Here is a 21,873-nt window from a genome sequence, read left to right on the forward strand (position 1 = left end):
TATAGCTCCCTGCCTCATAGAGTCCCCAACCCCACACAGCCCTCTCCTATCCTAACCACGGTGGCACAGTGGTTAGCACTGCTGCCTCACAGCACCAGAGACCCGGGTTCAATTCCCGCCTCAGGCGACTGACTGTGTGGAGTTTGCATGTTCTCCCCGTGTCTGCGTGGGTTTCCTCCGGGTGCTCCGGTTTCCTCCCACAGTCCAAAGATATGCAGGTCAGGTGAATTGGCCATGCTAAATTGCCCGTAGTGTTAGGTAAGGGGTAAATGTAGGGATATGGGTGGGTTGCGCTTCGGCGGGTCGGTGTGGACTTGTTGGGCCGAAGGGCCTGTTTCCACACTGTAATGTAATCTAATCTAAAAAATCTAATCTACCTTCTTCCCAAAATCCACAAACAGGCCTGTCCTGGTCCACCTTTTCTGCTCCACTGAAATTATTTCTTTCTACCTTGACTTTTGTTTTTCCTCCCCTGGTACAGTCTTTTCCCAGCTACATCTGTCATTCCTTTTTTTAATTCATTCACAGGATGAGGGTGTTGCTGGCTAGGCCCACCATTTAATGCCCATCCCTAATTGCCCAGGGGGCAGTTAAGAGTCAACCGCATTGGCTGTGGGTCTGGAGTCACATGTTGGGCCAGACCAGGTAATGACAGCAGTTTCCTTCCCTAAAGGACGTTAGTGAACCAGATAGGTTTTTCCCCAACAATTGGAAATGGATTCATGGTCATCATCAGATTCTTAATTCCAGTTTTTAATGAATTGAAATTCCACCATCTGCCATGGCAGGATTTGAACCTGGGGCCCCAGAACATTACTCTGGATTCACAGTCCAGTGATAATGCCACTAGACAATTGCTTGTCCTTGTTCTTCTGATGTCTTACTGCACTTACATAGGCCTTTGCTGAAACCACACCTGGAGTACCGTGTACAGATTTGGCCTCCTTGCTGTCTGCTTTGGAGGAAGTAAATTGTGAATTCATGAGATTTATTCCTGAAGTAAGGAGCTAGCCCTGTGAGAAGAGGTTGAGTTGAATAATCTCTGGAGTTTTGAAGAATGAGAGGTGATCTCACTGATATATATGAAATTCTTAAATGTTTTAGCAAGTTAGAGTCTGAGACTTTGTTTCCCTAAGCTGGGGAATTGAAAATTAGGAGTCATCAAGTCTTGGGATAAGGGATTGATCATTTAAGACTGATAGTGAGTGAAATGTCTTGACTCTAAAGGTTGTGGATCTTTGGAATCCTCTATTCTGGAGAGCCATGTATGTTCAGATTTGAGACTGAGGTTAATAGGAGATGAAAGGGTAGAGAGCTAAGGTAGGAAAATGCTGATGACGTAGAAGATCAGCCGTAGAAACATAGTGAATAAGAGTAGGCCATTCGACCCATTGAGCCTGTTAGACCATTCAATATGATCATGGCTGATCATCCAACTCAATCCCATGTTCCTGCTTTCTCCCTCACGCCCTTTGATCTCCTTATCCCTAAGAACTATATCTAACTACTTCTTGAAAACATTTCATGTTTTATTCACAACCACTTTCTGTGGCAGAGAATTCCATATCTCCCCCACTCTCTGGGTGAGGACATTTCCCCTCATCTCAGTCCGAAATGGCCTCCCCTGTATCCTTAATCTGTGATCCCTGGTGCTGGACTTGCCCTTGACATCCTTCCTGCTTATTCCTGTTAGAAATTTATAGATTTGGTTTTGCCATGATTTTATTGAGTGGCAGAGCAAGGTTAAAGGACTGCATAGCCTGCTCCTACTCCTTGTTCTAATGCTGTTATGTTTATGAATTTCTGTTGTAGACTGATGTGCTATCCATCTCCTGGGTCTGTATATCTCTAGCCAGAAACACACAGGTGCGAGCTAGGAAGAATCTTGGTCAGGGTATTAAAATGATTTGCAGACCATGCTTTCATACCTTCCTTGTTAACTATTGAAAATGCAGTATATTGAGTGAATTTAACACCCAGAATGGTTGAGTATCTGGAATTTAAAAGGCCTTGATTATTCACACAGGACCTGACAGAGTCCTCGAACAGTTTTCCTGCCACATCTGCACAGCTTCTGGTTTGTTTTGTGTTACTTTTTCAGTGTTGCTGAATAAGCAAGGAAAGTGGTGCAGAAGTCCAGAAAACAGGGACATAGTTTAAGGATAAGGGGTCTGCCTTTTAGGACTGAGATGAGGAGAAATGTCTTTACCCGAAGAGTGGTGAGCCTGTGGAATTCACTACCACTGGACGTGGTTGAGGCCAGAATACTGACTGTTTTCAAGAAAGAAGTAGACATAGCTCTTAGGCATATGGTGTGGAGGTGCCGGTGTTGGACTTGGGTGTACAAAGTTAAAAATCACACAACACCAAGCTTTTGGAGCACTGCTGCTTCATCAGGTGGCTAGTGGGGCAGGATCATAGGACACAGAATTTATAGTAAAATTTATAGTAATAAATCGAAACCTGCAACCCATTCTAAGTGATTAAAAATTAACAGTAATCTAGGTTTGTTCATAACATCACATCAGTTATATGACGCTTTGAACTTTTACTATACATTCTGTGTCCTATGATGCTGCTCCACTAGCTCCTTGATGAAGGAGCAGCCCTCCAGAAGCTTGTACTTCCAGATAAAACTGTTGGACTATAACCTGGTGTTGTGTGATTTTTAACTTAAGCATATGGGGCATAGGGCAGGATCATATTGATTGGAGTAGCAGGCTCAAGGGGTCGAATGGCCTACTCCTGCTCCTATCTCCTATGTTTCTATGCCTTGAAATTGCTTGCACGTGGGCATAACGGCCAGGGTTCAAATTGGACAAGGTCGATCTTCTCACCAACATTCACTGCCCAAACTGACATGAAAAATGATCAGCTGAGTGTGCTTTTGAGAGGACGAGTGGCAAGCCATGGAATTGTACTTTGTAATGGGGAACATTCAGAAGACAATTGAGACAAACAGTATGTTAAGACTAGCTCCTGAAAGCCTGTCCACTATCTACAAGGCACAAGTCAGGAGTCCAATGGAATACTCCCCACTTGCCTGAATGGGGGCAGCTCCAACAAAACTCAAGAAGCTTGGCACCATCCAGGACAAAGCAGCCGCTTGATTAGCATCATATCCACCACCTTCAACATTCACTTCTTCTACCGCTGACTCAAGTCTGTCATGTTTAATATAACATTCAGTAATCTCTCTCCTTGCTTCTACTGTGAGCACTGTACTTACGTAGTTAATTATATGGTTCATTTTCAAAGATTTGATTTGAGATAACTTTTGTTTCTGATAATAATTCAGTAAATATTAATAGGTTTAGTATGTGTTGAACCAATTATTGAATTATAGTTATGAGTTATGAATGGTGCCTTTTCTCCCAGAGAAAGGTTATGTTTATGTCAGGAGGTTTTTAATCAGGAATAAGGTAGGAAGGCCCAAAATTGCTGACAGGCATTGTCCATGAATTTATCTGTGTAAGAAAGGTTCCTTTTGAGTACATAACAAGTAGGATCATGAAGAACTTAGAAGCAGATGTATGCTGTTCAGCTCTTCAAGCCTGCTCCACCATTCAATAGATTAATGGCTGGTCAGATTGTGGTCTCAACTCTGCTTTCCCATATGTTGCCCATGACCCTTGACCCATTTTTGATCAACTATCTCTTTATCTCTGCCTTGTAATTGTACTCTCATCTACCACTTCTTCTGATAGTTCATTCCATATATACACCACCTTCTGTGTGAGGAAGTTGCCCCTCAGATCCTTTTTTAAATCTTGCCCCTCTCATCTTAAACCTATGCCCTCTAGAATTAGACTCTCCTACTCTGAGAAAAAAGACCTTGGCTATTCACCCTATCCATACCTCTCATGATTTCATAAACATCTATAGAGTCACCCCTCAGCCTTTGATGCTCCAGGGGGAAAAAAAAGTCCCAGCCTATCCAGCCTCTCCTTATGACTCAAACCCTCTAGTCTTGATAACATCCTTGTAAATCTTTTTTGCATCCTTTCCAGTTCAAGAACATCCTTCCTATAGCAGCATGACTAGATTGTACGCAGTACTCCAAATGTGGCCTTACCACTGACTTGTACAACTGTGGACAAAATTCACATTCTCCCACTGATACCTGCCCAATTTATTCCCACTCACCTAACCTATGCTTTTCCAGATGATATACCACCTCTTCAGAATTTACTGTTCTATCTATCTTGGTGCAGGTTTAGATACTGTATATTCAGTACCTTCACCCAGGTTGATATAGGTTGTAAGTAATTGAGACCCTAACATTGATCCCTACGGGGAGAAAGTGAGGTCTGCAGATGCTGGAGATCAAAGTTGAAACTTTATTGCTGGAACAGCACAGCAGGTCAGGCAGCATCCAGGGAGCAGGAGATTCGACGTTTCGGGCACAGGCCCTTCTATTCGACGTTTCGGGCACGGGCCTGTGCCCGAAACGTCGAATCTCCTGCTCCCTGGATGCTGCCTGACCTGCTGTGCTGTTCCAGCAATAAAGTTTCAACATTGATCCCTACGGCTCTCGTTTCAACTTTCTAACGTAAAAATGTTGGGTTTATGACTACTTGCTGCTTTCTGTTTGCTAATCAATCTTTTATCCATGCTAATAAGTTACTCTCTATGCCATGAGTGTTTATTTTCTGTCGGAACCTTGGATATGCTGTTTAGAAATCCAAGCACTCGCTGTCCACGGCTTCTTCTTTGTCCACTTTGCCTGTTACGTCGTTATATAACTCGAATAAATCAGTTAAGCATTCACAAAATCATGTTGACTCTGCCTGACTCCATTAGAATTTTTTAAGTACCCTGCTATTGCCTACTTACTAATGGATTCTAACAATTTCCATATGGTGGACGTCAGGCTAACTAAATTCTGCTTTCAGTCTTCCAGTTTATTTAATAAGGGTGAAATATTGGTTATTATCCAATCCATTGGGACCTTTCCAGAATCTAATGATTTTTTTTCATGAGGGCTTCATGAAGGAAAAAAGAAGAATTTGGGCAGTATGGTGACTCAGTGGTTAGCACTGCTGTCCCACAGCACCAGAGACCCAGGTTTGATTCCACCGTCTGGCAACTGTCTGTGTGGAGTTTGCACATTCTCCCCATGTCTGTGTGGGTTTTCTCCAGGTGCTCCAGTTTCCTCCCACAATCCAAAGATGTGCAAGTTAGATGGGTTGGCCATGCTGAATTGCCCATAGTGTCAAGGGATGTGCAGACTAGGTGGATTAGCCATGGGAAATGCTAGGATGGGGTTAGGTTTGGGTGGGAGGCTCTTTCGAGGGCTGGCCTCCATACTGCTTCCATACTTTAGGGACTCTGTGGGCATCATTGGCTGGGCCACCATTTATTGCCTGTCCCTAGTTGCCCTTTGGGGGGGTTGTGGTGAACTGTTTTCTTGAACCGTTGCAGGCTGTGTGCTGTGGGTTGACCCACAATGCCCTTAGAGAGGGAATTCCAAGATTGTGACCCAGCGACACTGAAGGAATGGTGATATATTTCCAAGACAGAATGGTGTGTGAGGGGAATCTGTCCTCAGCAATCAGGAACTACTTAGGCTCTTAATTACAAATTTTGAATTCCACCATCTGCCATGGCAGATATTTTAGAGGATTGTGGAACGGGAGGGGATTACTGAGGGACCAGGCTGCAATAAAGGGGGGAGGGGGGAGGTGAGATTGAGGGCGGGGAGGATACATGGGGATGGGGTATTGAACATTATCTGGGTCTCTGGGTTAATAGTCTAGCAATAATAGCACTTCCCTTAGGATTCAGGCTATCTGGTCCCAGAACCTTCAGGAACAATACTTTCCTAGTCACTTTTCTCTGATGTTTGTTTTAAGTGGCTCCTTATCTGTTGTATATAGATCTGAAAGGGTTAATACTGAGGAGTGCCATAAGCACTGCGATGATCACCAAATGTGGAAAAACAGTAAGACTTGTACTTGTAAAGTGGCGTTCACAACCTCATGATGTCCCATGATGTTTTGCTGTCAATGCAGAAGTGTAATGTAGTGTACCAGTGTAGGAAACACAGCAATCAACTTGCACACAACAAAGCTTGCATAAAGAACAGCAAATTTTTAGCACCTTCAATGGGACAAAATGTACCAAGGTACTTCACAGGAGCATTAGAAAGGAAAATTTGACACTGAGCCACGTGAGGACACACGAAGACAGATGATCGAAAGCTTGATCAAAGAGGGTGGTTTTAAGAAGTGCCTTAAAGGAAGAGGGAGATGGAGAGATTCATGGAGCGAGCTCTAGACCTTTACAGGAAACAAAAAGTAGAGCAACTGAAAACAAATTAGAGATATTCAAGAGGTCAGAATTAAATGAATGTACAAATATGGCAGAGGGTTGTGGAGGGGGAAGGGATTACAGAGAAGCAGGCCGCAGTAAGGGACGGGGATGATATTTGGGGGATGTTGAGAATGGAAGATGGATAAATTGATGTGCAGCTGGGAGTGAGCAACAACAATGTGGTAGTGACTGTGTAATCTGTTTTTCATTGCTGCTATCTGAAGGATGGATATAGGCCAGGACTATGTGGGGAGTTCTCCTGCTGCGTTTAGAGATAGCAGCATGAGAAATCTGTTATATCCACCTACGAAGCCTCCGTTTCAGGCCCTATCCAGTACCTCTTCGGTATGTTTTCATTGCCCTTTCTTCCTCCATTTTTCTTCTAGAACAGAAACCCTGAGCCATCGATCAAACAGATTACCCCAAATAAGTGCACCATTGTGAAGGATTTAGATAGAATAAATGAAAGGGAAACCATTCCCACTGTATCAGGCCTTCATGTGTCATTAATTGCATACATAAGGCTGTTAATTGGCAAACGCCATGAATGGGACCACAAAATTGCACACTTATATAATTAGCAACTTTTTTGCCCTAGTTATTTGCAGCAGTTTTCAGGAGATTAAACTTTAATTCCCGGGGACTTCAGGACAGCCCAGGGGAGTTTGGCAAACCCATCGCAAAGATAGGAGCATCTTTAGTGGAGATGGTCAAGCTCGTGAGACTGACACAACAAATCTATATTTGCATTTTGCTTTCCAGATTCACAGTTAAGGTGCTAATGCAAATGGTGTTGATTTATTCACTGTTATCCCAAATCAAGAGAGGAAATTTCAATTTTGAGGCCATAAATTTAAAGGGACAGAACTCCTCTTCTTATAATGCCAAGAGAGGAGAAAAGCTATTGCACTCAGCAAACTACCTGGTGAAGTCCTGCGATATACCTGGAATGTGCCACATAGTATTGGGACATTCAGCCCAACTAGTCCATGCTGATGTTTATGCTCGATATGAACCTTCTTCCATCTTTTCTCATCTCATCCTTCTGTACCTCTGGAATATTGCATTCAATTCTGGTCTCCCTGCTAGAGAAAGGATATTGTGAAACTTGAAAGGGTGCAAAAAAGATTAACAAAGATGTTGCTGGGGTTGGAGGGTTTGAGCTACAGGAAGGAGCTGAATAGGCTGGGGCTATTTTCCCTGGACCATCGGAGGCTCAGGGGTGACCTTTATAAAGGTTTATAAAATCATGAGGAGTAAAGATAGGCTGATTAGCCAATGTCTTTTTTCCAGGGTAGGGGAGTCCAAAACTAGAGGGCATAGGTTTAAGGTGAGAGGGGAAAGATATAAAAGGGACCCAAGGGGCAACATTTTCACACAGAGGGTGGTGTATGTATGGAATGAGCTGCCAGAGGAAGTGGTGGGGACTGGTACAATTACAACATTTAAAAGGCATCTGGATGGGTATATGAATAGGAAGGGTTTAGAGGGATATAGGCTGGGTGCTGGCAAATGGGACCAGATTAATTTAGGATAGCTGATCGGCATGGACAAGTTGTTTCCATGCTGTACATCTCTATGACTCCATATACATCTGTTCCTTTCTTCCTGACCTGTTTATCCAGTTTCCGATTAAACATATCCATTTTAACCAATCCCTGTGTGGGCGAACCCCCAATTCTCGCTACTGTCTGGGTGAATACATTTCTTCTGAATTTCCTACAGGATTTCTCGGGGACTCTCTTATTGAAGACCCCTAGTACTGCTCTTTGTCACAAGGGGAAACACTCTATTTTATCATTTTAAAAATCCTGTATGAGGGCATTCCTTAGCCACATTGTTTTCAAAAGAAAGTAAAGCCAGCCTCTTCTGAGAGAGTTTCCTCATCAACCTGTTCAGAGATGTTAATAGCACACCTCTGAAGCAGGTGGGATTTGAACCCAGGCCTCCTGCTTCATAGGTATGGACACTACCACCATGCCACAGAAGTCTAACCAATTTCAGTTTCTCTTTTTCTGATTTATTCCTATGATCTGTAATGCTAAACTTTTTATTTCTTCACTTTTCGATTTTTATCTCCCTTAAGGATTTGCACTGAAGAATGTGTACTCACATACCTTGTACCTAAAATGGCGCCATAAGTATAAACGTTTCACTGTGCTCATCTGATAATAAAGCTATTTCTAACACTTTTCGGATAAATATAACATTGCACATCTAGTCTTACCCTCCTGAGTTTTTTTTTTCAGAGCATATAGAATCCCTACAGTGTGGATATAGGCCATTTGGCCTGTCGAGCCCACACTGACCATCCGAAAACCATCTCACCCAGACTCACCCTATTCCTGTCACCCTGTGATTCCCTCGGCTAAAACCCCCCAGCCTGCACATCCCTGGACACTATGAGGCAATTTAGCATGGCCAATCCAACTAACCTACACATCTTTGGACTGTGGGAGGAAACCCACACAGACACAGGGAGAATGTGCAAACTCCACACAGATAGTCACCCTAGGGTGGGATTGACCCCAGGTACTGTGAGGCAGCAGTGCTGACCACTGAGCCAATGTACCGCCCAAATTCTTCTTTTGTTCTTCATTCTTTCGGAGATGTCGGAGTCACTGGCCAGGCCAGCATTTGTTGCCTGACCCTAATTCTCCTTGAACAGGGTGGCCTACTCAGCCATTTTGGAGGCAGAAGAAAGCAGCAGTAACCGTGGCGAACGTTACCCTGCTCTGACTCACCTTCCAAATGGGGTCATTTCCAAGTATCATTGTTTTAGTTGACCTCAGAGAGCAGTTAAAAGTCAACCACATCCTGTAGGCCAGGCCAGGTAAGGACAGCAAATTTTGTTTCCAAAGGACATGAATAAACATGATGGGTTTTTATGACAAGCAATGGTAATTGTCATTCTTGAGATTAGCTTTACACTCCAGATTTGCAGAGCAGATTTGATGGTCCAAATGGCCTACTTTCAGACATACATTCAAGCACTTAAAATCGAATTAGACGTTTCACAATGATGCCACATAACAACAGTAGCAACCTGTATTTATATAGCATCTTTACTGCATTAAAATATCACGAGGCCTGACATTAGTAGTATGGAAAATGCTAAGAGTCCATTATAAAAGACTGACTAGGAGGGCACTTGGAAAACAATAACAGGATCAGACAGAATCAGTATGAGTTTACTGGAAGGGGTATCATGCTTGACAAATCTGGTGTTTTCAAGGATATAATTTGTAGAGTTGTTAAGGAAGAGCCGTTGATGGAGTTTACTTGGACATTTGATAAGGTCCAACTAAGAAATGAGCATGTAAAAATAAAACACATTGAATTGGGTGTATTGTACTGAAATGGATAGGGAACACTGGTTGGTAGTCAGGAAACAGAGTAGAAATGAATGGGTCATTTTCTGACTGGTGGCCAGCAACGAGTGGGGTATCCAGGGATCAGTGCTTGGACCCCAGCTATTCACAATATATATTAATGATTTAGTTGAGGAAACTAAATGTAGTATTTCCAAACTTACAGATGACACAATGCTGGGTGAGAGGGTGAAAAGGATGCTTCAGTGTAATTTGGAAACGTTGAGTGAGTGGGCAAATGTATGGCAGATGAAATATGTTGTGGATAAATGAGAGCTTATCAACCTTGGTGATAAAAACATGATAGTAGATTATTATATGAATGGCAATACATTGGGAAAGGGGAAGTGTAATGAGATATGGCTGTCCTTGTACACCAGTTACTGAAAGTAAGCAGGTGCAGCAGGCGGTGAAGAAAACAAATGCTATGTTGTCCTTCATAGCAAGACCATTTGGGTACAAGAGCAGGGATGTCTTGCTGTAGTTGTATAGGGCTTTGATGAAACCATGCTCAGAGTATTGTGTGTAGTTTTGGTCTCCTTGCCTGAGGAAAGGTGTTCTGGCGATGGAGGGAGTGCAGCAAAGGTTTCCCGGACTGATTCCTGGGATGGCAGGACTGATATATAAAGGGATTCTGGATTAGTGGTGCTGGAAGAGCACAGCAGTTCAGGCAGCATCCAAGGAGCTTCGAAGTCGACGATTCGGGCAAAAGCCCTTCATCAGGAATAAAGGCAGTGAGCCTGAAGCGTGGAGAGATAAGCTAGAGGAGGGTGGGGGTGGGCAGAAAGTAGCATAGAGTATAATGGGTGAGTGGGGGAGGGGATGAAGGTGATAGGTCAGGGAGGAGAGGGTGGAGTGCCTATCTCCTTTTCCACCTATCCACTCCACCCTCTCCTGCCTAAACCGCTGTGCTCTTCCAGCACCACTAATCCAGAATCTGGTTTCCAGCATCTGCAGTCATTGTTTTTACCTCGTTGATATATAAAGGGAGTTGACCTTAAAGAGGTTTATAAAATCATGAGAGTGTGGATAAGGGTAATGGCAGGTGCCTTTTCCCTAGGATGGGGGAGTTCAAGACTAGGGGGCATATTTTTAAGGTGAGAGGAGAAAGATTTAAAAAGGACATGAGGGGTAACTTTTTTCTACACAGTGATTCATGTGTGGAATGAACATCCTGAGGATGTGGTCAGTGCAGGTACAGTTACAATGTTTAAAAGATATTTGGATAAGTGCATGAATAAGAGGGCTTGGGCTAAGTGCAGGCAGTTGGGACTAGTTTAGTTTGGGATTACGTTCAGCGTGGACTAGTTGGAGCAAAGGGTCTGTTTCCATGCTGTATGACTCTATATATCATTCCCAAGGAGTAATTATCAGGTCGAATTTGGGATTGAGGCCCAGTAGGACGGATGGTTAAAAGCTTGGTCAAAGAAGTAGTTTTTTAGGAGCATCTTGAATTTGTGGTATAAGGAGGGAGGTGTGCTCTTGTGCAGTGGTAGTGTCCAAACCTCTGAACCAGGTGACCTAGGTTCAAGTCCTACCTGCTGCAGCAGTGTGGAGTAACATCTCTGAACAGATTGGTTAGAAACAACCTCAAGTTAGAGAGGAAGGTGGCAAGAGTTCAGGGGGACAGGATGCTCCTTTCTCCTCATAGTCCCCATCCGAGATGAAATGCGGTTATAGTTAATTCCAACTCCCGCCCCTTCACTTTGACTCAGCAGCGGAGACTGGGTGAGGGCTGCAAGTCTGTGTTCTCAAATGACATCTGGGGAATTCTGAAAAGGAAAGAGGTTTGAGATGTGTTAATAAATCCAATGACACATTGGATGGTGTGTCTCTCACTTCCACTTTGGTGTGCATTCGCACTATTCCTCAGCATTCAAATAGCAACTGCAGCCTCTTGTTGGGTCCACTTTGAGAGATTAGTAGCTTTCACAACTGTTGTTGTGGCCCTTTTAACTGCAATCCGCAAATCTGGCAACTCACCTCAGGCAGTGCTACTGCTGGATGGCAATCACATCATTGCCTGAGGCAGGCAGACTGATGATTTAAAAGGGCTCTGCCAGTTCCCATTACGCCAAAACCACAATCACATTTCATACATCTGTGTCCGCAAACAGACAACGTCCCTCGAGAGTTCTGGAGCCCAGGCAGCGACTGTCAGCAAGCTATTTGACTGTAGTAGGCTGCACTGATCCTGACTTCACCCAGAGCCTAAGCTGAGAGCAGTAACCTGAGTTGTAAAAATCACAGACAAGGAATGGAGGATCAGAATGAGCACAGAGAAGGGAGCCATTCAGCCCACCAATGCTATCTCTGGTAGAGCCATCCAGCTAGTCACACAACATCACTCTACTGTCCCCATAGCCCTGCATGCTGATACCCAGCAAACTTCCCTGGTTGATTGGTCAGCAGGTTTTAGGGGATTGCATTTAGCACCCAGGGGTCCTGATCACGGGGAATGCCAGCTGGTGGCTACTTAAATGCCTGAGAGAATTTAATAACAGCAGGTCTCTCCTAGAGGAGGCAGTGCAGCCTCTATCTTTCCAGCCATTTGGCAATACCGACTCCTCCATAAAATCCCACCCTTAAAATGTACCACACAGAAACAGGCCATTCAGCCCCACTGTGCACTGCTTGTCTTTAGGACCAGAAGAATCTGCTCCCACCCAATGATTTTCAAAAAAAGATTTTCAGGGATGACACAAGAACTGAACAGATTGCTTTGCAGGCAAGATCGAACAAACTGGGTCTCTTCTTGAGAAGAGAAAAAGTGGAGGGGAACACTAGCTCTTTAAGACAATGAAAAGGTTCAGTCAGGTGGATGTAGAGATGATGCTTCCAGTTGTGAGAGAGACCAATGCAAGGAGCCTTAAATGTTAGAGAGTCTAGTGTATTCAGTCAAAACTTCCTCACAGAGAGATCAGTGAAAACCTGAAGCCGGTTACCACACAGAGTGGATTGTTTTTAAAATTCTTCCATGGGATTTGGGAACTGCTGGAAAGGCCAGTATTTGTTGCCCATCCCTAATTGCCCTCGAACTAAGTCTCTTGGCCATTTCAGATGGTGGTTAAGATTTAACCACATTGGCTGTGGGCTTGGAGTTATGTGTAGGCCACACCGTGTAAGGATGGCAGACTTAACATCAGTGAAGTGGATGGAGTTTTTCCAACAATCGACTTGAATTTAAATTTCACCAGTTTTGGTCTCTGGATTAATGATGCTGTGGTCTACATTCTTTCGAATTATTTTGTCATAACAAAAACATAGATGGCCCGGGGTAAAGTTCTAAGTAGCATCTTAAATGAAGACAGAGAGGTTCCGGGAGGGAAATGCAGAACTTAGGACTCGTGGTAGCTGCAGGCAGAGTCATTAAAGTTGATACTGTGCAAAACATCAGATTTGGAATAGTTCAGAGATCTCGGAGGCCTATAGGGTGAATGAGAGTACAGAGACAGGGACAAGACATCCCTTATACACAAGGGTTATTCAAAACATTTGAAAAGGGCTCCTGCCCAAGCATGCAGTTAACAAGTCTGTTATGATGCAGGTTCTGTTTATGGTACCATTCTTGGGGTTGTCCCTTGTTGCTGAATTTCTGAATTGGTTTTCTGAATTCTTTTATCCACTAGCCACTTAAGAGACAGGAGCCCTTTATTCCAGTTTCCTCCTTTTAATTCACAATCAGCTTCCACAGGTAAAAGAGACGTCTATGCTACCAAGGCCCGAGTAACATCCCATTGAACACTGCTGGGAGGCATCTTTCTTTAATTTGCCCATGAAGCCACCTGCAGACCTATTACCATGGAAACTTGACAAGAAATGTGCGTACCTTCATGAAGTTATGAAAATGAAGGTGGAGCTGTTTGGAATGATGGTGGGATTCTATTAACAGGACGAAAAGGTGCCAGGGTTTTCATGAGCTGTGAAGATTGTACTCCTGTTAAAAATATTTGTGAGATACATGAGAAAGAGACAGAGACTGGCATAACAGGGAGACAGTGAGGTCTGCAGATGCTGGAGATCAGAGTTGAGAGTGTGTTGCTGGAAAAGCACAGCAGGTCAGGCAGCATCCGAGGAGCAGGAAAATCGATGTTTTGGGCTGGAGCCCTTAGTCAGGAATGATAAATGGGAGGGGAGGGAGGGAGCTGGGGAGGGGCGTCATTGAATTCCCCTTTCTCCTGTGTATCACTGGGTCACTGCTCTCATGGTCGCTGATCGTGTGAGGCTCTAATGATCAGAAAGTCTTCACAAGAGGGTGTTGGTGGATCCCGATATTGGGCAGAATCCCATTAGCGTGTGGGAGGCGGTTGGGGGGGGGGGGAGGCATGAGAAATGTTGACATTCGTGGAACACTTAAACGAGATGTTTGGCTAAGCCCACCTTGACGTCAGGAGTATCTCGTTCAACCTTTCATTCTTTTACCAAGCAGCGAGGTGAGTTTCCCACTGATCAGCTGTCAATGAAGGGGGTGTGTTTAATGCTTGTTAGCCTTAAACGCCTTGCTAGCAACTCAACTCACCTTCTTAATATTCAGCTATCTTCCCAAACAGGCTGAACAAGCTCGATGCCAAGCTGCCTCCAGCTTGGGTACCTTGCAACTTCAGCTCACTCCTGGCTGCTGCCAGCCTCAGCAACTCAGGGCACAATCCATGGACACCAGCCACGTACAGCCCTCTTCCATGGACATTGGTGTCGGATACTTGCCTAGCCCGCGTGCGCATGTTGAGGGACTCAGTAAAGTTAGGAAAGAGGTACGTGAAGAAAAGTTGGTGTCCAGGTACTGAGGGACTGGAAACCATTGAACTCCCCTCAGGATCTGCACCTTACAAAGGGCGTACATTGTGAGTCAACAGGGTTGACAATGTACCGTGGCTCCTCAGAATGTATGAAGTGAGGACTGCAGATGCTGAAGACGTCAGAATCGAAAAGGTGGCACTGGAAAAGCACAGCAGGTCAGGCAGCATCTGAGAAGCAGAAGAGTTGATGTTTCAGCCATAAGGGCTACATTCCTGATGAAGAGCTTATGCCTGAAACATCGACTCTCCTGCTCCTTGGATGTTGCCTGACCTACTGTGCTTTCTACCTCCACCCTTTTCGACTCCTCAGAATGGAACCTGGTCAAGAGAAAAAAAGATACCTATTGCATGGCCTGCCATTTCCAGTTTGAAATGATTTTGCCCTCAGCTGTATACCCAATGTGGAATGTATTTGTATAAATATTAAAACTATTGCAAGCGTATGGAATGGAAGTTGCTATATTGGGGCAAGTTGAATTTTATTACAAATGCTGTAATATTCAAATTGAAATCTTTCGTAATGTATTTCATTTTGCAAATTTGATGAACTAGGCGTATTATTTTGAAAAAAGAACTTGATTATTGAAAGGAAAAACCTGTTGTCAAACTTTCTTGTCTTACACCCCATCAGGACCAATGCAAGAATGCCAAATTTCAGACAATTTATCTGACCAAAGATAGAGGTGACAATTGACAAGTCAACTCTGGGTCAAGGCATTGCCAAGGGGAAAAAGAAAGGCAAACATTTCTTTTCCTTGGTAGTAGAAATTGGAATCATTTAAAATTTAGCATTCATGTATTTGTTTTCTGGTGAGTGAAAGAGCAGAAATGTTGGCAGCGTATATGTTTTCTTTTCAATTGACTGAGTCAGCAGTGTCAATACGCATTCCTCTGATGTCTTAAAATACATGAAGGTGGATAAATCCCCGGTACCTGATCAGGTGTCCCCTGGAACACTGTGGGAAGCTAGGGAAGTGATTGCTGGGCCCATTGCTGAGATATTTGTATCATCGATAGCCACATGTGAGGTGCCGGAAGACTGGAGTTTGGCAAATGTGGTAACACTGTTTAAGAAAGGTGGTAAGGAAAAGCCAGGGAAATATTGACTAGTGGGCCTGACATCAGTAGTGGGCAAATGTAGGGAATCCTGAGGGACAGGATTTGCATGTATTTGGAAAGGCAAAGACTGATTAAGGATAATCAACATGGCTTTGTGTGTGGGAAATCAATTCTCTAACCTGATTGAGTTTTTTGAACAAGTAACGCAGATGATTGATGAGGACAGAGCAGTGGATGTGATCTATATGATCCTCAGTAAGGCGTTGGACAAGGTTCCTTATGGTAGACTGGTTAGATCACATGGAATACAGGGAGAACTAGCCATTTGGATAAAGAACTGGCTCGAAGGTAGAAAGCAGAGGGTGGTGGTGAAGGGTTGCTTTTCAGATTGGAGGCCTGTGACTCGTGATGTGCCACACAGATTAGTGCTGAGTCCACTGCTTTTTGTCATACATATAAATGATTTGGATGTGAACCCAGGAGGTATAGTTAGTAAGTTTGTAGATGACACCAAAATTGGAGGTGTAGTGGACCGTGAAGAAGATTACCTCAAAGTATGACGGGATCTTGATCAGATGGGACAATGGGCCGAAGAGTGGCAGATGGAATTTAATTTAGATAAATGTGAGGTGCTGCATTTCGGAAAGGCAAATCAGGGCAGGCCTTATACACTTAATGGTAAGGTCCTAGGGAGTGTTGCTGAACAAAGAGACCTTGGAGTGCAGGTTCATAGCTCCTTGAAAGTAGAGTCGCAAGTGGATAGGATAGTGAAGAAGGTGTTTGGTATGCTTTCCTTTATTGGTCAGAGTATTGAGTACAGGAGTTGGGAGGTCGTGTTGTGGCTGTACAGGCATTGGTTAGGCCACTTTTGGAATATTGCGGGCAATTCTGGTCTCTTTCCTATGGGGAAGATGTTTTTTTTTAATTCCCTACAGTGTGGAAACAGGCTCTTCGGCCCAACCAGTCCACACCGACCCTTCGAAGAGTAAGCCACCAAGACCCATTTCCCTCTGACTAATGCACCTAACACTATGGGTAATTTAGGTAAAAACAAAGACTGCAGATGCTGGAAACCAGATTCTGGATTAGAGTGGTGCTGGAAAAGCACATCAGGTCAGGCAGCATCCGAAGAGCAGGAAAATCGACGTTTCGAGCAAAAACCCTTCATCAGGAATACAGCACTATGGGTAATTTAGCATGGCCATTTCACCTAACCTGCACATCTTTGGACTGTGGGAGGAAACCGGGGTACCCGGAGGAAACCCACGCAGACACAGGGAGAATGTGCAAACTCCACACAGATAGTCACCCGAGGCTGGAATCGAACCTGGGACTCTGGCGCTGTGAGGCAGCAGTGCTACCCACTGAGCCACTGTACCGATGAAATGTTTGCTATGGAGTGCATATAGGGACATCCTTGCAGGTCTTACCTGCCTTCAGTTAGCTAGATTAGATTACTTACAGTGTGGAAACAGGCCCTTTGGCCCAACAAGTCCACACCGATCCTCCAAAGAGCAACCCACCCAGACCCATTCCTCTACATTTATCCCCTCACCTAACACTACGGGCAATTTAGCACGGCCAATTCACCTAACCTGCACGTTTTTGGACTGTGGGAGGAAACCGGAGCACACGGAGGAAACCCACGCAGACACTGGGAGAACGTGCAAACTCCACACAGACAGTTGCCTGAGGCGGGAATTGAACCCGGGTCTCTAGCGCTGTGAGGCAGCAGTGCTAACCACTGTGCCACAGTTGTGAAACTTGAAGAGGTTCAGAAAAGATTTATAAGCATGTTGCCAGGGTTAAAGGATTTGAGCTATAGGGAGAGGCTGAATAGGCTGGGCTACTTTCCCTGGAGTGTCGGAGGCTGAGGGGTGACCTTATAGAGGCTTATAACATCATGAGGGGCATGGATAGGATAAATAGCCAAGATCTTTTCCCTGGGGTGGGGGAGTCCAGAACTAGAGAGCATATATTTAGGGTGAGAGGGGAAAGATATAAAAGAGATCTAAGGGGCACTCCCTCAGCAGTGACCCTCCGATAGTGCGGCACTCCCTCAGCACTGACCCTCCGACAGTGCGGCACTCCCTCAGCATTGACCCTCCGACAGTGCGGCACTCCCTCAGCACTGACCCTCCGACAGTGCAGCACTCCCTCAGCACTGACCCTCCGACAGTGCGGCACTCCCTCAGCACTGACCCTCCGACAGTGCGGCACTCCCTCAGCACTGACCCTCTGACAGTGCGGCACTCCCTCAGTACTGACCCTCTGACAGTGCGGCACTCCCTCAGCACTGATCCTCTGACCATGCAATGAGCCCGAGTGTTCATGCAGCAAACGTGTTGAATGGAGTAGGTATTGACATTGTGTGACAGTGAGGGGATAGTCTGTTTATTGCTCTCCTCCTAATCTGTATTCCCAGTTGCCGGATCTGACAGGTTCTTAACAAGACCAGTTTGAATGAGGAAGGTCCTATGGCCCTTATTTGAACATGTCAAAGATGTATTATAATTACATTGTATGTTGCGAATAATGTTGATTTTGTGACAGAGGTTGGGTTGTAACATGTTTGTGTACAATGTATGATGCAAGTGTAATTCGTTGGTTGTGAAGTGCTTAGGCATGTGGAAAGAATATCTTTTCTCTCTGCTGCGAACCTAACGAAGGACAGTGTGGTTCGCAGAGAGAAACTGTCTCCTCTGCTTGGAGAGTCCAGACAACGGGGTGTAACCTTAAAATGATAGGGAGACTGTTCAGGAGGCACTTGTTCACACCAAGTGGAATGTAAATCTGCATTGTTCCCACCTCAACTCATTTTATTGTTTTGTAGCATTATTAATCGTTTTGCAAGCAGAAATGAAATGAAGATAGATACAGTCATGTGAGGAGCTGAATGGTCCTCTGCTATTCCAGTGCTTTATATCTCAGAGATCCCCTACAGTGTTGAAACAGGCCATTCAGCTCAAGTTGTCCACACTGACTCTCCAAAGAGCATCCCAACCAGACTCACCCCCTACTCTATCCCTGCATTTCCTATGGCTAATCCATCTACCCTACACATCCTTGGACAGGAAGAAAGTGAGGACTGCAGGTGCTGGAGATCAGAGTCAAAAAGTATAGTGCTGGAAAAGCACAGCGGGTCAGGCAACATCCAAGGAGCAGCAGAGTCGAAATTTCAGGCATAAGCCCCTCATCAGGAAATACAGTGTCACTATAAAACATCAACACATTCCTGATGAAGGGCTTATGCCCGAAACGTTGACTCTCCAGCACCACACATCCCTGAACACTATGGGCAATTTAGCATGGTCAATCCACCCTAACCTGCACAACTTTGGATTGTGGGAGGAAACCGGAACATGGAGGCACAGGGAGAATGTGTAAACTCCACACAGACACTTGCCCAAGGGTGGAATTGAACCTGGTCCCTGACGCTGTGAGGCAGCAATGCTAGCTACTGAGTCAGCATGCCGCTCCTTGTATCTCTCTCTCTCTCTCTCTCTCTCTCTCTGTGTTTTGCTCTGTGTCTTTGTATCTCTCTGTTTTTTTTGTTGCTCTCTTTGTATCTCCTATTATATCTCTCGCTTTCTCTCCCTCTGCTTCCTGGTTATTCAGCCACAAAGAAGGTGCACCATCCTGGAATTTACTGCACTTCCAGCCACCACGCACACCATCTTTCTTGCTTCCAGCACATGGCTGCCATTGTCTACAGAACTTTCGGTCTGCAAACCACAATCCCTAATGCTCCCAGCCCCATCAGAGAATGGCAGCTAGCTCCACACCTTTCTCACAAGAATGGCTGAAGGCACTGCATCAACACCATAGGGATTTCAGTGTGAGATCTTGTGGTGAGTGAATGCCTCATCTCCCATGCTCCTTCCCACCCTGGTTGTTGTAAGAGGAAGAGGTACAGGTCAGGGGATGGGGAAATGAAAGGATTTTAACTCCCTGACCAAATGGGATGTGAGTTAAAGCTATCACTCTCAAAACTCCCTATGGCCAGTCTAGAATTGGATAAACTTGATAAAGGGAAATTGATGAATGTATATATTTAGATTTTCAGAAGTCTTGTGATAACATTCCACACCGGGGGTTATATTAATATTAGAATATTAAATTGCTCAGGATAGGAGGTAATATCCATGGATTAATGATTGGTTAACAGAGACAGAGTGTGGGCCATTCTCACGTTGACAGTCTGTGACAGTGGGGTACCGCAGGGGTCAGTACTTGGACCCTAGTTGTTCACAATATAGATCAATGGTATGGGTGTGGCGACCACTTGCAATGTTTCCAAATCTGTAGATGAGCAAGACTGTGTGTTCCAAGGAAGATGTCAACTGTTTTCAGGAGGATTTGGACAGACTCTTTGAATGGACGAGAACATGGCAGATGGAATATGATGTGGGAAAAGGTGTTCAGAAGTATTCCTTAAATGGTAAGATTTTGGAAAGTGTAAATGTATAAAGGGACCTAGGTGTCCTTGCTAATAAGTCACTGAAGATCAACATTCAGGTGCAGCAAGCTATTGGGAAGGTGAATGTAATGTCAGCCTTTATTGTCAGAGGGTTTGAGTACAGGAGCAGTGAAATCTTGCTTTAATTGTACAGGAGCTTGGTTAGACTGCAGCTGGAGTACTGAGTGCAGTTCTGGTCTCCATATCTCAGGGAAATAACGATTGAGTTTCAATTGACTCGTTCCCAGAATGGTGGGACCATCCCATGCTGGGATATTGGGCAAAACTGAGCTTATATTCTCTAGTGTATTAGAAAATGAGAGCTGGTCTCATTAAAATCGATAAAGTAGATGGAGGTAAGCCGTTCGTCCAAGTTGGCCAAGCTGGGACCAGGGGTACAACTTAAAAATAAGGGGGCTGCCCTTCCAGGCCGAGATGAGGCGAGTTGTTTTTTTTACTTAGAGGGGTATGAATCTTTGGAATTCTCTCCATGCGATGGCAGTATTAGCTCAATGAGTAGGTTTAAAGCAGAGATTGGCCGATCTTTGACTGTGTTTGATATACAGGGTTATGGCAATGGGGATATGGCAATGGGGATATGGCAATGAAATGTGTTGAAGTGGTTGAAGTGATCACTCATGATTCTGTTAAGAGCATAGCATCATCCCATTCATATGTCCCTGTCCCGCAAGTGTTTGATGGGAGTGGTGTAGATTGAGCTTTACTCTATACCTAACCCCGTGATGTCGCTGTCCTGGGAGTGTTTTACGGGGGGACAGTGCAGAGACATCATTACTATGTAGCTAATCCTGTGCTGTCCCTGTCCTGGGAGTGTTTGATGGGGAACAGTGTAGAGGGAGCTTTACTCTGTATCTAACCCCAAGCTGTCCCTGTCCTGAGAGTGTTTGATGGGGACAGTGTAGAGAGACCATTGCTCTGTAGCTAACTCCGTGCTGTCCCTGTCCTGGGAGTGTTTGATGAGAGACAGTGCAGAGGGAGCTTTACTCTGTATTTAACCCCGTGCTGTCCCTGTCCTGGGAGTGTTTGATGGGGACAGTGTAGAGGGAGCTTTCCTCTGTATCTAATCCTGTGCTGTCGCTGTCCTGGGAGTGTTTGATGGGGGACAGTGTAGAGGGAGCTTTACTCTGAATCTAACCCCGTGCTGTCGCTGTCCTGGGAGTGTTTGATGGGGGACAATGTAGAGGAAGATATTCACTGTGGAGTGTGTGGTGCAGTGCTTGCTGAACTGTGCAGAATGGTTTATTAAATTGGATGCTGTGGGGTGCAGGATCTGGCAAGTCGTCAGATTTACAAGGATTTTGTCCTTAAAAAGGGGAGGAATTGAGAAACACAAGAGCCTGCAATTCATCAACCTGATAGCTCTGTGCCTTTGCTGAGAAATGACCAGCACAGTTCAGCCTACTGAACAACTTGCCACACAGTTTCCAAACCAGGAGGCACTCGAGAATTTCGGCTTGACTCAAAATATTTCCAACAGTTGGAATGGAGAATATTCTGCAGCCGGGAGAACTTGCTTTTTGCATATCCTGTCATAAATTCATTGTGTCCTGTTTAAAACAACAGGCAAGCTGTTATTCCTATTAGCTGTGAATTACAAAAGGAGAAGGAAAGACTGGGATTCCAGCCAATCTTTTCTGTTTTCAGCTTGATTTAAAAAAAATAGAGTGACTCTTTTCTATTATAGTCATGAGCAGGTTATTTATAGAAAGCCCATCGCATTGACCTATCTCAAAGGTGCTTTCCTCTGTGAATTGGTTTCATGTGGCCTGACATGTTGTGCACAGCAAGAGCCCATATCGCAGCACTTTGACCTTCCAAAGATATTGGTTGAGCAAGGAGTATGGACCAGGAT

The 21,873-nt window shown here is 44.7% G+C and overlaps 1 protein-coding gene across 4 annotated transcripts in view; it reads left to right on the forward strand.

Moving 5' to 3' along the window:
• Nucleotides 1–21,873, forward strand: part of LOC122543389 (rho guanine nucleotide exchange factor 25-like) — a 373,207-nt gene that overhangs the window by 158,131 nt on the left and 193,203 nt on the right. The gene's annotated exons all lie outside the window — the stretch shown is intronic.

This window comes from Chiloscyllium plagiosum, unplaced genomic scaffold (assembly GCF_037043375.1).
Source record: "Chiloscyllium plagiosum isolate Xiang-an unplaced genomic scaffold, Cpla_swu_hap1 HiC_scaffold_53X, whole genome shotgun sequence".
In the NCBI taxonomy this organism is placed as follows: Eukaryota; Metazoa; Chordata; class Chondrichthyes; order Orectolobiformes; family Hemiscylliidae; genus Chiloscyllium; species Chiloscyllium plagiosum.